We start from the raw sequence: 13,558 nt of genomic DNA on the forward strand, positions 1-13,558 counted from the left end.
CGTCTACATTTATAACCACAGGAACGATGTTTTCGAACAAAGCCTGGTGATCCCCGCGCCCTCGCGCCCGTGCCACCGTGCTGCTGGCTGGCGGGGACAGCGGCACGTCCCCGTGATGCGCCGGGGCGGCAGCACCCGCTTTTCGGGGTGGGAAGGGGGAGGCGGGGCCGCGGGGCCGGCCGCCGCGTGCCGGCTCTTCGAAGGACATTAAACCAGTTGCCACCGTCTTCTAGAATTAGCGCAAGTGACACTCGCTTTGTAGCCACATGCTTCCAGCGCGGAGCAGATGGCGAGGTCGCTGGATGCGATTCAGCACCACTCCGCGGCGCTGAGCCGAGCCGGGCGCCGCGGCGACAAGAAAAGCCGTTTTTCCCCTGGATCTGCTGGGATATTCCTTGGCTCGCAGCCGAAAGGCAGCGGGGCTCTGCCAGCTGCCAGCGCCGTCAGCACATCGCCCGGGCTCCGGGGACAGTCCCGGCGCGCCCGCACGCTGCCGGGGCTTTGGCTGGGGTTGGTTTCCTTTGGGGGCTTACGGGGTGCACCAGCGACAACATTTGCATCGCCAAATTGCCTCTAAGAGGAAGAAATAAGGTGGTTAACCAAACAGCGAGGACATTTCCTACACGATGCAGCGGCCGGCTGATGGGCAGCGCGTGCCGTGCCGGGTGACAGCCGTGCGTTTGGGGAGAGGACCTGGCGACGCCGTCGGGATGCAGGAACGCGGCACCAAAACCCCATCTCGGGGCCGTCGTGGATCCAGGCTGGGATGCTCAGGCCCTGGCAAGGTTTTGGGGAGGTTTGCCCGGCGCGGTCACACGTGAGCAGGATGCTGGGGCTGGGTCCGTCCCTCCCGCGCCGGCAGAGCAAGGCAGGTTTCCGCGCCGCCCTTGCAGCCTGCCTGGCTCCTGCCGGCGCCGGTGCCGCCCTGTGATGGAGGAAGCCATTCAAGCCCGAATGACCGGGAGAGAGAAACACAAAGAAGTTGCCCTTTTTCTTTGTATAAGGGGAAAAAACCTCCCGGGGAGCTCTGACGGCAGGGAGGGGAGGCAGGGCGAAGCGCGGGGGTGAGCTCTGCCTGCCCCGGTCGTGCCCGGTCCGGGGGTGCCACAGGTCACCCCCCTCGCCCCGCCGCCGCCTCTGCTGACGGAGCGAGACGGGCGATGCTGGGAAGAGGTGCCTGGGGTGCGCAGCCAGGTCCCCCCATGGTCCCAGACCCCCCCGCATCCCCATCCCGCACCCTCCCCGCCACACGCTCCCCCTCCTCCCATTTTCACCGCGCTCCGAAGTCTCCGCTAACTTTGTGCCCCTCGGCAGGGCTGGCGCTCGGGCGGCCGGTGGCAGCGATTACGGCCAGAGCTGGGGAATTTGCCTCCCCGTTTGCCAACCCGCAGCCTCGTGCCGGCAGAGCCGGGCTCACCCGGACGGATGCGCCCCAAGGCCGGGCTTTGCCAGGGAGCTCTCCTCAGCATCCTGCTCCAGGCGGGAAAGCACCGCAGGGACAGGGATGCCTCATCCTGGGCACCGGGGCCGAGAATAACGAAAGAGGAATCTATAAGTAATCACACTCTAATTAATTAAGGATGACGGATAGAGGGGACCGGGTGACCCCGCGCAGACCGCGCAGGCTGCAAGGGGCCTGGCTCCAAATCGATTCGCTGGTTTGGAGGAGGGGTAAAAAAAAAAAAAAGAAGAAGAAAAGGAGCTTCACGTTCCACCATTTACAGCCCTGGAGGCACCGCTGCACCGCGGCTCCCCTGGCCGCCTGTCCCTGTGCCGGCTCCCGGCTCCCGGCTGCGGCAGAGGCGAGGGGCGCGCGGCGCAGAGCCAGGGCAGCGGCGCAGCCGCGGCCGCTTCGGGGGCAGAGGGATTTGGCTTCTCCAACCTCAGCCCCCAGGTTCGTTTGCGGGCTCGCACGCAGACTCCTAACGACCTGGCAGCGCCGCGGCTGCCTCTCGGCACAACAGCCGGCACTCGGCTGAGGACGCTTCTGTCAGCTGGTGCTGCAATTAATTAGTGCTCTGCCTTATTAGCACCTTTACCTACTCAACCCTGTGCAATGCAAACACGACGCTGCTCCCCAGCCGAGGCGACGTGACGCCGCTCGGCAAAGGGCCCGGCCCCGGGGCTGCAGCCCGGTGGGGTGCCCCCCGCCGCGTCCCACGCCCCCCCGGCTCCGAGCAAGGGCTGGAGCTGCCGCCGACGCTGTGCCGGTGCCACCTCTGCGGGGACGGCAGCCACCACCCTCCACACTTCACACGTTGCGTGTTGCTCTCTGGCTCTGCACACACGTGCACACGCGTGCACACGCGTGCGCAGGCACGCACGCACGTGCACGCGCACGCTTCCGAGCGGCTCCGTCTCCACGGCGGAGCCGGCAGCGCCGGCGCCTCGTCCTCGGCGCGCGGCTCTCGTTGCATTACCTTGGAGACTAATTAAAGTGACCGTGAGAGCCGGGACACCTTGACAGGGGAAGGTTAATGGCTCGCGCCCGCCTCGCGCTCGGCGAGAGGACGCTGGCGCTCGAGTCAACTCCGCGACATTAATCGCAGTATTGAGCGGCGCGGCGCAAGCGGCCCTGGAACCGTTCCTCGCCATTACGTTAATGGCGTTGCCGTGTCTATATTCTTTAAGTAATTGGCAGCTTTTTCCATGCCTCATCCTCCATTTGCTTTCCCAGGACATTAGGAGTCATTGTGCACAACCCCTTGGCAAACCCCGGTTCCCACGTTAAGCGGGATCGCGTGGAAAAGCAGCCGGTAATAAGGTGAGGGACAAGAGGAAGGGGCAGCGGTGCTGGCGGCGTTAATCCCTCGGGAGGGGAAAATCTCACCGGCTGGGACCACGGGACCACCGGAGCTGGGTGGGCTGCTTCGTTGCCGGGCAGAGAGGTGAGGGGTGGGATGGGATGGGATGGGATGGGACGGGATGGGATGGGACGGACGGGACGGGACGGGACGGGACGGGATGGGACGGACGGGACGGGACGGGACGGGATGGGATGGGACGGGACGGGATGGGATGGGACGGGATGGGACGGGACGGGATGGGATGGGACGGGATGGGACGGGACGGGATGGGACAGGACGGGATGGGATGGGTCGGGACAGGACAGGATGGGATGGGATGGGACGGGACGGGATGGGACGGGATGGGACGGGATGGGATGGGATGGGATGGGATGGGACAGGACAGGATGGGATGGGATGGGATGGGACAGGACGGGATGGGATGGGATGGGACGGGACAGGACAGGATGGGACGGGATGGGATGGGATGGGACGGGATGGGATGGGATGGGATGGGATGGGATGAAGTGCCATGATTTTGGATGTCAGCTGAGCTGTGCCTGGAAACTCGCCACCGTTGGGAGGTGGCGGGTGGGTTGTCCCTGCCCGGCAGAGCTGGCACGGCGTGCCATGCCCGTGAGCTGTGCCGGCGGCTGCAGGTGCCGGGCTGCCCGGCGGGAAGGCTGTGCCGCCGGTGAGCATTCCCCCGAGGAGCCCAGCGGGCAATTGGACACAGATTAAAAACACAAGCAAAAGCAATTTTTCTTCCTCACAAGTCTGGGCAGAGACGCGCAACCCGGTGCTGACGGGGAGGAAGGAGCCACGCTCGCCCCATGGCAGCCAGCACCCCAGGGGGAAAGCAGGGTGCTGCACCCCACAGCCCACACCCCAGGGCCCACGGAGGGGCCCCAGTGGGCCACACTCCTCCATCCCCACCCTCCTCCTCTTCCTCCACAGCTCAGAGCTGCTGGACTGTCCTTTAACCTGGGCTCTTCCCTCCATGGTGGCATCTAGCAGGCTTCAAAGAGCGGCCAAGGACGTGAGCTCCTGGTGCAAAGGGCGCGCTCAGTGCTCCGAGGTCATTCCCTTCCCGTGATCGCTGCCTTTCGGCAGCCCAGGGAAAGAAAAGCGTTGTTTAAGAAAAAGCGTTTTTGTTTTTTTTTTAAATTGCCAGCATCCCTTTAATTAAGCAATAAAATGAGTTAGAGCGTGAGGAACTGCACGGTAATTCGTCCTGAAGACGTTGGGCACCAGGCCAGGAGGATCCTCTTACTGCAGCGATAAAACTTCATTTAAAAATGTTTTATTTTAATTTTTTTTAAAGCACTTGTTAATTTAACCAGGAGGCTAAAAAGTTATGAGCAGGGAAAACTGTTTTCTACAAACTTCCCGCTACGCGAGCCCCGGCGCCGCTCGCTTCCCACATGCTCCCTTCCGGCAGCCGGGGAAACGCTCAAGCCACCATTTCCCTTTCCTGTTCCTATATTTTAATCCAAAATTATTTTATCGCCCACTGAAGAAAAAAAAAGGAAGTGCCTAAGTAGTCATTTATTAACAGCTCTAAGTATCATTAGGCAGAGAGATGTGGTAAAATATAGATTACACCGGGAAGAACCAAGTATCCGAGTGCCATTTTTCCTGTTCAGCATGTCATTACACATCCCGTCGTGGCATATCACAGCGATGATTAGTAGCATCAAATGACTTCTGAAAAATGATTATGTGCCATTAAAAACATTAGTCTGTCTGAAACCAGCACAAACAAATGGCCGTGCTGGGGATGAGTCATTAGCTCTGGGGCCGGGGGATGTGACGGGAATCCCGGAGATGCGGCGGGTGCGACCGGCGGGTGCTGTGGGGGCACCTTGGGAATGACGCCGCGCAGGGTGCAAGCTGGCAGAGCGAGTGCCAGGCTGGCTGGGTCCCGGGCCGGTGGCTGGAGGGACCCACGGGGAGGGTGGTGGCAGGATGGGTGCAGGAGGCACCTCTCCCCACAGGTCGCAGAGGTGGGGCAGCCCCTGCTCTGCACCCAGCTCGCCCCGTTCTGCCTTTCCCTTTCACCGGCTGCAACTCCAAAACGTGGCCCAGGCATATCCTCGCCCTGGCACAGACCTGCCTGCACGTACTGTTGCATCAGCTCCGCCACCCCAACCCATCACCCCCGAGCCCGTTGCCCCGTCTCCATCACCCCAATCCATCACCACCAAGCCCATTGCCCTGTCTCCATCACCCCAATCCATCACCCCAGCCCATCATGTCCAAGTCCATTGTCCTGTTTCCATCACCTCAAGCCATTGCCCTGTCCCCATCACCCCAACCCATCACCCCAAGTCCATTGCCCTGGCTCCATCCAAACCGTCACCCTGTCTCCATCACCCCAACCCATCACCCCAAGCCATTGCCCTGTCTCCATCCAAACCGTCACCCTGGCCCCATCACCCCAACCCATCACCCTGCCCTCCCCACCCCACAGCCGTGCCCACGCCACGCCAGCCCGCTGCCGGCACTTCACTCCCTGCTGTTCCCACTTTAAGAGAACATAAATCCAGTTAGTACGTCCAGAGAAGAAAAATCAAAATGTCACATCTGTGGAGACGGTTCAATTGAAGGGGTATTGATTGTCACAGAGAATATTCTCACTTTATTCACCTACTTAGTCCCTTCCCCTAGGCACATATGAATTCATCAAACATTGTCACACCACATAATAATACTTGTTCCCGGGTGCTGTCGCAGCAGCTCAGACTTTGTCCTGCCTTCCTGGGCAAGCAGGAATTTAGGGAAGAAAGGCTTCGCCGGCAGAATAGACGTGTGACGGCGGCCAAGGAGTGAATTAACCCTCCCGTGGCCGAGGGAGGACCCGAACCTCCTCACCGTGACCGTGCGCAGGACTGCTTGGGCTTTGTTCCCAGTTCCCTGGCATTTTCGGTGAAGGCTATGGAAATAAGTTGGGGAGAAAAGACATTTGCCCTTTGTTTGCAACCTTTTATCGTTGCGTCTTCGCTGCCTCATGCAGCCCCGGGAGCCGACGGAGCGGGGACGTGGAAGCTGCTCCCCTTTTCGGGGGGGGACGGGGCAACAAAAGAGAAAACACAGGTGGAAAGGAGATTTAGAGGAGAAGGAAAGGCCACGGAGCCAGCAGCGTGTTTCGGGAGGAAAGCCAGGCCCCCCTCCCCAGCTCGCCCCGCTGCCTGGCTGGGGTCCGTCGCCCCGGGGACCGGGCAGGGAGCGCACGTGGGGTGCACAGCCGTGCTCCCCAAAGACCCTCGCCGGGGCCACCGGCCACGGCACGGAGCGCCGGGGTCATGCTATACCGTTGCGGGTTGCTAATTCCTCCCGGGTAAACCGTTGCTGCTAATTACAGCTCCCAATTAAGAAGGGCTGGATGAGGCGCTGTGGCTCAGGGACACAGCGGGCTGCGCCGGGGGTGCCTGCCGGGGTGCCGCTGCTGTGGAGGCTGCAACATCTTGTTGGGGTGGGTAGGGTGCCGGTGGGCTGAGCCTGTCCTGGACCCCGCACGAAGGGGCTGGGTCATGCTAGCACATCTCCCTGGGGACGTGGCAGCCTCCCTGAAGGCCGGTGACCCGTGGGGACATCCCAAGTGGTGCCGCTGCCCCCGGCCGTGGAGCTCCTCCGTGTGTCCTCTCCCGGCAGCGAGCTGAGCCGGGTGCCGCCACCGCTGTCCTCGGGCCATCCGGGCGGTGGCCGCCACCAGCCCTCGTCTTCTGGCTGAAATACATTGGAAGCGCGAGCTGGTGCCTCTGAGCCGTGTTTATTATTCATATTATTTGTGCGTTGATCTGATTCTGTGTAATGATTTAATCTGTTAATGGCCCCTGATTCAATCTGCTCCTCTCCGCTTCAACCTCCCTTTGCCATTTGCACCTGATTTGCTGATTTATCTGACGGCCTTTTGGCAGCTGGGGGTCGGGCTCGCGGCTCTCGGCACACAGCCACGGCAGGTCACCGACGGGTGATGGCAGGATGCCGGCACGCCGCGGCTGCAAAGGGCGAGGAGGAGGAGGACGCAGCACACGGTGGGTCCCTGCCCGGGGGGAACCCCTTGGGGACCCGGAGCGGGACCGGGGCGCAGGGAGCACCGGGGCAGGTCCCAGCCCCATCACCACCCCTGGGCACCGTGCTGGCGCCGGATGGAGGTGCGCTGAATCCTCCCGGGCGGTTTGCGTCGCACCTGATTTACAATCCATAACCCGGGTTACGGTGGCGCGCAGCCCACCGGGCCGGTGGGGTTTAGACCCAGGCGATATTCGCAGCGTTTGCAATTGCCCTGACACCCCGGCGGGGGCGGATGCCTCCCCCCGAGCCGGCGGTGGAGGAGAGGGGCTGGGGACCCCCCTGCAGCCGGAGGGAAGGAGATGGGGGCACCGGCAGCCGACGTGTGTCTTGGGTGCGCGGAAAGCTCTCCTGCTGCAGAGCCTCCGCCGAGAGCCCCTGGGGAAGGGGCAGCTCCGGCGCCGCCGGCACGTGGCGGCACGGCGATGCTCGTCCCCTGCCTGTCCGCTGCCTGCCGTGACATTGCCATTCCCCGCCTCGCGCTGCCAGACCTCCAGGGCTGATTTATGGCGGCGTGAGGAGGCAATCAAGGCCCCGGCCCCCGAGGATGCCGCAGCAGCTCCTCCGCTGCATTTTGACCAGGAGCACGCAGCAGGCGCGGCGGCTGCGTGCCAATGGGAGCTGGTCCCGGCGGCGATCGGAGTCGTGGCAGGTCCCCTCCTGGGAAGATGGATCTCTGCACCGGCGCCCAGGGATGCCCATGGCAGGGCTGGAGGAGCGGGATGCGCTTCTGCTAACGGGGACGTGGTGTCAGGAGAGCTTGGAGGGACGCACAGATCCGCGTGTAACCGTAACGGGGCCGTGACAAACGCCATCCCTCCGGGAAGGAGCGACCCCCGGGCAAAGGAAACGTCCCCCCGGCCGAAGACGACAGCAACCATGGCAAGTAACAGGATTTGTCACCAGTTCCTGGGAACCAGCCAGAGCCAAGGAGCGTTTGCCTTCCCCTCGCGGGGAACCCCGTGTGCCCCGTGCTCCCCTGCCTTGGTCCCGGCACCGCCGAGCCCCGAACGGCAATTCCCGGCGTTGGACTGGTCTCTATTCTGGCTCCTCTCGCCTGACGTGAGCTGATTTTTGGAAGCAGTTGGTGGCGAGGGAGTACAGCTGCCGCTAAGTTATCCAAACGATTTATCTTAAGATTCATACAGAATTCATTGTGTGGGGAGCCTGGGCAATGTCGGCTTTTAATATTCATGCGGATTTGGAGGCAGCGTTAATCACAGGGTCTGACAATTTGCACTTCCCTTAATTGCCCGTGCAGCCGGTCTGCCCGGCCGCCACCCCCCACCCGCCGCCCCTGGGGGGGCCGGGTCCCAGCACGTCCCTGCTTGACTTTTTCTTCCCCGTGCGACGCTTGCCGGCGCTCGGCCGGCGCGGGTGGCTGCCGGCGGGCGGGGGGCTGGCCGGGGGCACAGGCAGGCAGAGCTGTGGCCTCGCTGCCGACCCGCCGGCTGCCGCCGTCCCCGTGGCTGGCGTTACCTGTCACCGCTGTCACTCCACTCCCATCCAGCCAGCTGCCGCGGCGCGGGGACGGAATACCAATGAGGCTGACGGAGCTGCAGGCTCACGCGTGGCCCCTCCTCGCACAGCGGCATGGTGGGCACCCCCGGGGACGGGGGACAAGGTGTGCCGGCAGCAGGGGTGGCAGCTGTCCCCTGCAATGTGTCGGCAAGGTGCTGAGACCCCTCCAGCTCGTGACAGCCAGCAAGGCGGGGAACAGGCCTGTCACTGGCACATGCAGCCTCTGGGTCCCCCCGCAGGACCCCCTGCGGCGTGCACACTGGGGGCATATCTGAGGCCCTTTCCGTCCCCCGGGGGCCGTGCACCCCAAAGCCAGCGTCACCCCGGCATGAGCAGCACCACGAAGGAGCCCTGGGCCAGCATGTGGGGCTGGGACCCGCTGACCCCCTCCATCCCCCCTGCAGAGCCAAAAAAACCCCAAAAGCCCCGGGTCCCCCCTCTCGCCGGCGGCTCAGGCGAGGCGGCTGGTCACGGTGCGGCTTTGGGTGGCTTTCAGCTGTCCTCGCGCTGTAATTGTCCTAATTAGATCTACATATTTTGATGAAGGTTTCACAAGGAAAAAAAAAAAAAAGAAGGAAGGCAGGAGGAGATAATCGAATCGCAGATGACATTCCCATCACCCAGACTCTCCGCACAGCCTCTGCTGCAGCCGAGTCGGAAAATTATGCATAAGGGGGGAGGAAAATTACCATAATCTTCCTCTGCAGGATGACACCAAATTCGGCTGGAGCTGCGTGGGGTGGCGGGGAGCCAGGCGGGCACCGCAGCTGCTCTGCCCTCGCCCTGGCGGTGCCACCGCCACCGCCAGCCCTCAGTGCCGCGCGCCTGCCCGGGCTGCGTCCCACGGCCACCGGCACCCTCTGGGGTCCCAGCTCAGGACCTTTGGGGCTGCTCACCAGTTGCACCCCCCTCCTTCGCAGCACCCGTGGGGCGGTGGTCCTGCCGGCACCGCTATCAGCTCCTGGATGCGTCGGGCTGGTGCTTGCACCGCTGGGTCACCAGCCGTGGCCCCCCGTGGAGGCAGGCGCAGGGGACGTCGGGGGGACACGGCGCAGCACCTCGCACCCCTCCCTGCGCCCCTAACCTGGGCAAATCCCCTTTGCAGGTGGAGGGAGGCAGGTGGGGCAGGGGGTAGCAGTGGGGCATCACCCCCAGCTCCCCCGGCCTGGGACCGTGCAGGATGAGGCACCGGGGTCCCCGGCGGGGCGTCCCTGGCTGCCTGCAGCCAGCGGGTCCCCGGGGAGCCGGGCATGTCCTGCCCCACACAGCGGGGTTGCCCAGTGCTGGGGCGGGGGTCCCAGCCTGCAGGGCACAGCCCACCACCCCAAAACCCTGCTCCACACCCTGCCCTGCGCCCCAGGGCATCGGACGCCAGAGACCCCGCCGATGCCCGGGGGGGCGGTGGGGCCGGGCGGTGGGACTCGGTTCCTTTTTATCTCTCCGACTTCAGAGGCAGCCGCCAGAGCCGGGCTGCCAGAGGGTCCCGGGAGGTGAGGCTGGCACCGGGGGGGCTGGGCAAGTACAGCGTGCCGTAACGAAGTGCAACTAAAATGGAGTCCTCTCCCTTTTCTCCGCACATCTCCCCTTCGGAGAGGCCACCGCGGGTCCTCTGCAGCGGTCCTGGGCCGGCAGCCCGGGCCACGAGCTCGTGCCGCGCCACGCAGCACGTCGGCGCCCGCTCCGCCGGATAAACGGCAGACGGTGCCATCGCACCGGTACCCCGGCAGCGGGAACACCACCACCACCAGCTTCTCCCAGCACTCGCGTGGGCGCTGGCGAGCCAGGAGGGAGGTGGGCAGCAGCCCGCGGCACCTCCGAAATGCCAAGCCCTGAGAGCCAGCGTTTGCCCTGGCGTCCTCCTCAGCTTGCCGCTGCCATTCGGTGGCTGTAATTTGCAGGCAGGAGCCCAGAGCCGCGCCGGGGGGACGCAACGCACCCCGGGAGCGCCGGGCGCTGCTCCCGCTCCTGCTGCCGGCTGGGGTGCTCGGCTGGCATCGGCTGGACGCGGCCAGCGGCAGCGGGTCCGATGGCACGGCTGAGCCGCCGCGCTCGTGCCCACCCGAGCTCAGGCCGTTTATCCGTGTGGCAAATGTCTGAACTCCAGGAGCAGGAGACAGACATGGGGGCTGTGCCTCCCTCCCCACCGCTCTCGCCCGGCCCCTGGGAACGGATTCACTTTTACTTTATTAATACTATTTAAAGGCCGGAGAGCTGGTCCCTCGCCCCGGCATCGCCCGCTCCCCCCCATCATGCCCCCTTCCCGTGGGCTTGCACAGGGACCGCTCCCTGCATCACCACCCCAGCCAAAGCTTGCCGTGGGTGGAGAAGCATCCTCACCACAAGGGACCTCACCCCACAACCCTCCCAGGCCCCAGGGCTCTGCCCCGCATTGCCACATGCTCCCACAGCCCTGCTGAGACCGGAGGAACTCATTACACGGGTGGCCAGACCCCGCTGGTGGGCAGGGAGGCATGGGCTGTGGACGGGGACTCCCGGTACCTCCCGCTCTGCAGTGCTTGGCCTCATTTTGCCCCCCCCGGGTTTGGTTCCCCTGCCCCTGGGAGGCACGCTGAGTGCGGTGGGCGGCGGGGGACCCAGGTATTAAATGGCTTTTCTGCCGCAGTGCCACAACCCATCAAAGCTCCGCGGCTCCGGCCTCTCCCGGCCCCCCGCAACGGCTGACGGCGGCAAAGCAGGAGCCACTCCACGGCCAGATGCCGATCCCGGCTCCCGTGTGGCTGCTCCACCTGGGCAGGATCCAGCCCAGCCCTCATTAAAAAAATTAGATATCCAAGAGCTTCAAACGGCTCTCGCTGCCTGCGGGAGAACTTCCAGCTACGTTTATTCTCCTTTTCCCTGCTCCGGCCATGCCACGATGCCGCTGCTGAACACGACTCCCCCACCGGCTTTTTCCCCAGCCCTATGTGCCCCCCTCCCCAAATTTGGCCCCCCTTCTTCTCAGGGCATTTCCATGAAAACAGGCTCTTTGTTTCTTCGGGTTTCATCTGCCTCTGCTGCCTGTTCCCCACCTCGAGCCTGCGCCCGCCTTTGTCCTCCGCAAATAAAGAACAAAAGGGGAAGAGACGGAGAAAATATGATCTCGCCTCCAAATGGGCTTTTTTTTTCCCCCCCAAGTCGTCCATGAAGCTTCAGATGCTCTTTAAGAGCCCGGCTGATGAATGCGAGGGCATGGGAGCTGCCATTAGGAGTGAATTGATCGGCTCTCGGCAGCGAGCTGCCAGGGCCCTTCGCTTTAAAAACCGAGAAAGGAAGAAAGAATGAGAGTGAAGGGGGAAAAAAGAAAGAAAATATCAAGTGATTGGAAAGAGTCTTCTGTCCCTGTTAATAATAAATGCATCCAGCAAATTGCACTCGCACTCCGGAGCAGGTAATCGCCATGCGAGGCCTTTCTTCTCTGCACCTGGGGGGGAGAAACTCGAGTAAACGGGGGAAAAAATCAATTTCTGCTGCAGTTTGTTCCCTGAATAGGGGAATCTCCCAGCGAACGTGTCCTTTCATGTCTCCTATTAACTCTGCCAGCTCCCACCTCCGCCGCGCGTCACCTTCCCGCACAACCGCGTTGGCACGGTACAGAAGGACCTGAGATTCGGGAGAACATAACAAGGACTGGATGGCAGACGCATGCGCCGGCGCGGTGCCTCCATGCTGGGACCGGCGCCGCGGAGCCGGGGACAGGCTGCTCGGTGCACATGTCTGGAGCACACGTGTCGGGCACCGGTGTGCGTGGCTGGGGCAGGCGTGTCTGAGGCGTGTACCGCCCAGGCATGCAGCACTCAAGCTGCACACATGGCTCCGTCTTGCACGTCTCAGCCACGCACATCCCAGCCACGCACGTCCCAGCCACGCATGTCCCAACCACGCATGTCCCAGCCACGCACGTCCCAGTCACACATGTCCCAGCCACACACATCTCAGCCACACACCTCAGCCACGCACATCTCAGCCACGCACATCCCAGCCACGCACATCTCACCCATACACGTCCCAGCCACGCATGTCCCAGCCACGCACGTCCCAGCCACGCACGTCCCAGCCACGCACATCTCAGCCACGCACATCCCAGCCACGCATGTCCCAGCCACACACATCCCAGCCACACACGTCCCAGCCACGCATGTCTCAGCCATGTATGTCCCAGCCACGCACATCCCAGCCACACACGTCCCAGTCACGCATGTCTTGAGCTTGCACTTCTCAGCCACGCTCATCTCAGCCCTGCACCTCTTGGGCACGCACGTCTTGGCTTGCCCTGGGGCTCAGCAGCCGTGGGGTGCAGCTATGAAGTGGGGCTCCTGCAGGCAGCTCCCCGGGATGCCCAAGGGGCGACCACGCACCTCTGTGGACACATCTGCACCTCTCCGGGTGCGCAGCTGGCGCGTCGCCTCCCCGGGGACGAGCAACGCTTCCCACGCGCTATCCGCTCCGTGGGACCCGGAAACCGTGGGGCTTCCCCGCTGGCTGCTCCCCTGAGCGTCCTCGCTGGGCGGGGGGCACGTCGGCAGCGCGGCTGCGCCAAGAGAGGAGCGAACATCGGGGGGTGTCGTGCGGCGCCCGCGAGCAGGGGACGAGCAAGAGGAGAAGGAGACCACCCGCGCTTCGCGTGGGCAGGGCGCTCCCCGCTCACCAGCGTGGGCCAGGGACGGGGAGAAGAGCTCCGCGTCCAGCCGGATGCGCTGGACCCCGGGGTGCGGAGTCAGGCCGGGGGCGCAGGCGGTGGGCACCGAGCGCTGATGCAGGGACACCCCGCTCGCCGGGGCGGGGCTCGGAGCTCGCCCCCCCTGCGCAGACGAGCTGCCCTTCCCCTTCCCGCGCGGCCGCCCTCTCCCTCCGCCGGGAAAAACGCTTTGCCGCTCCACCGAGGACGGTGGAATTGTGCACAATAACAATCCGGCTGCCCCTGCGCGTGTAAACACGGCTTGGACGGAGAGCCCTGCCGCACCCGGCCCTCCGGCGCTGGCCGCTGCCGCCAGCCGGAGGCCCCCGAGGTCAAGGCGATCGGCGCGGCGGGACGGAGCCCGCAGCAGATTACGGCCGGCGGCTGCTTAACTTTGAATCAGTCCTTTGAGAAGGGGAGAGAGAAAAATCGCATCGGCTCTTTCTTCTTTTTTTTTTTTTTCTTTTTTTTTTAATTTCCCCTTGTCACCCCCCTCCCCGCA

Source organism: Phaethon aethereus (genome assembly GCF_964289735.1).
Source record: "Phaethon aethereus genome assembly, chromosome: 18".
Taxonomy (NCBI): domain Eukaryota; kingdom Metazoa; phylum Chordata; class Aves; order Phaethontiformes; family Phaethontidae; genus Phaethon; species Phaethon aethereus.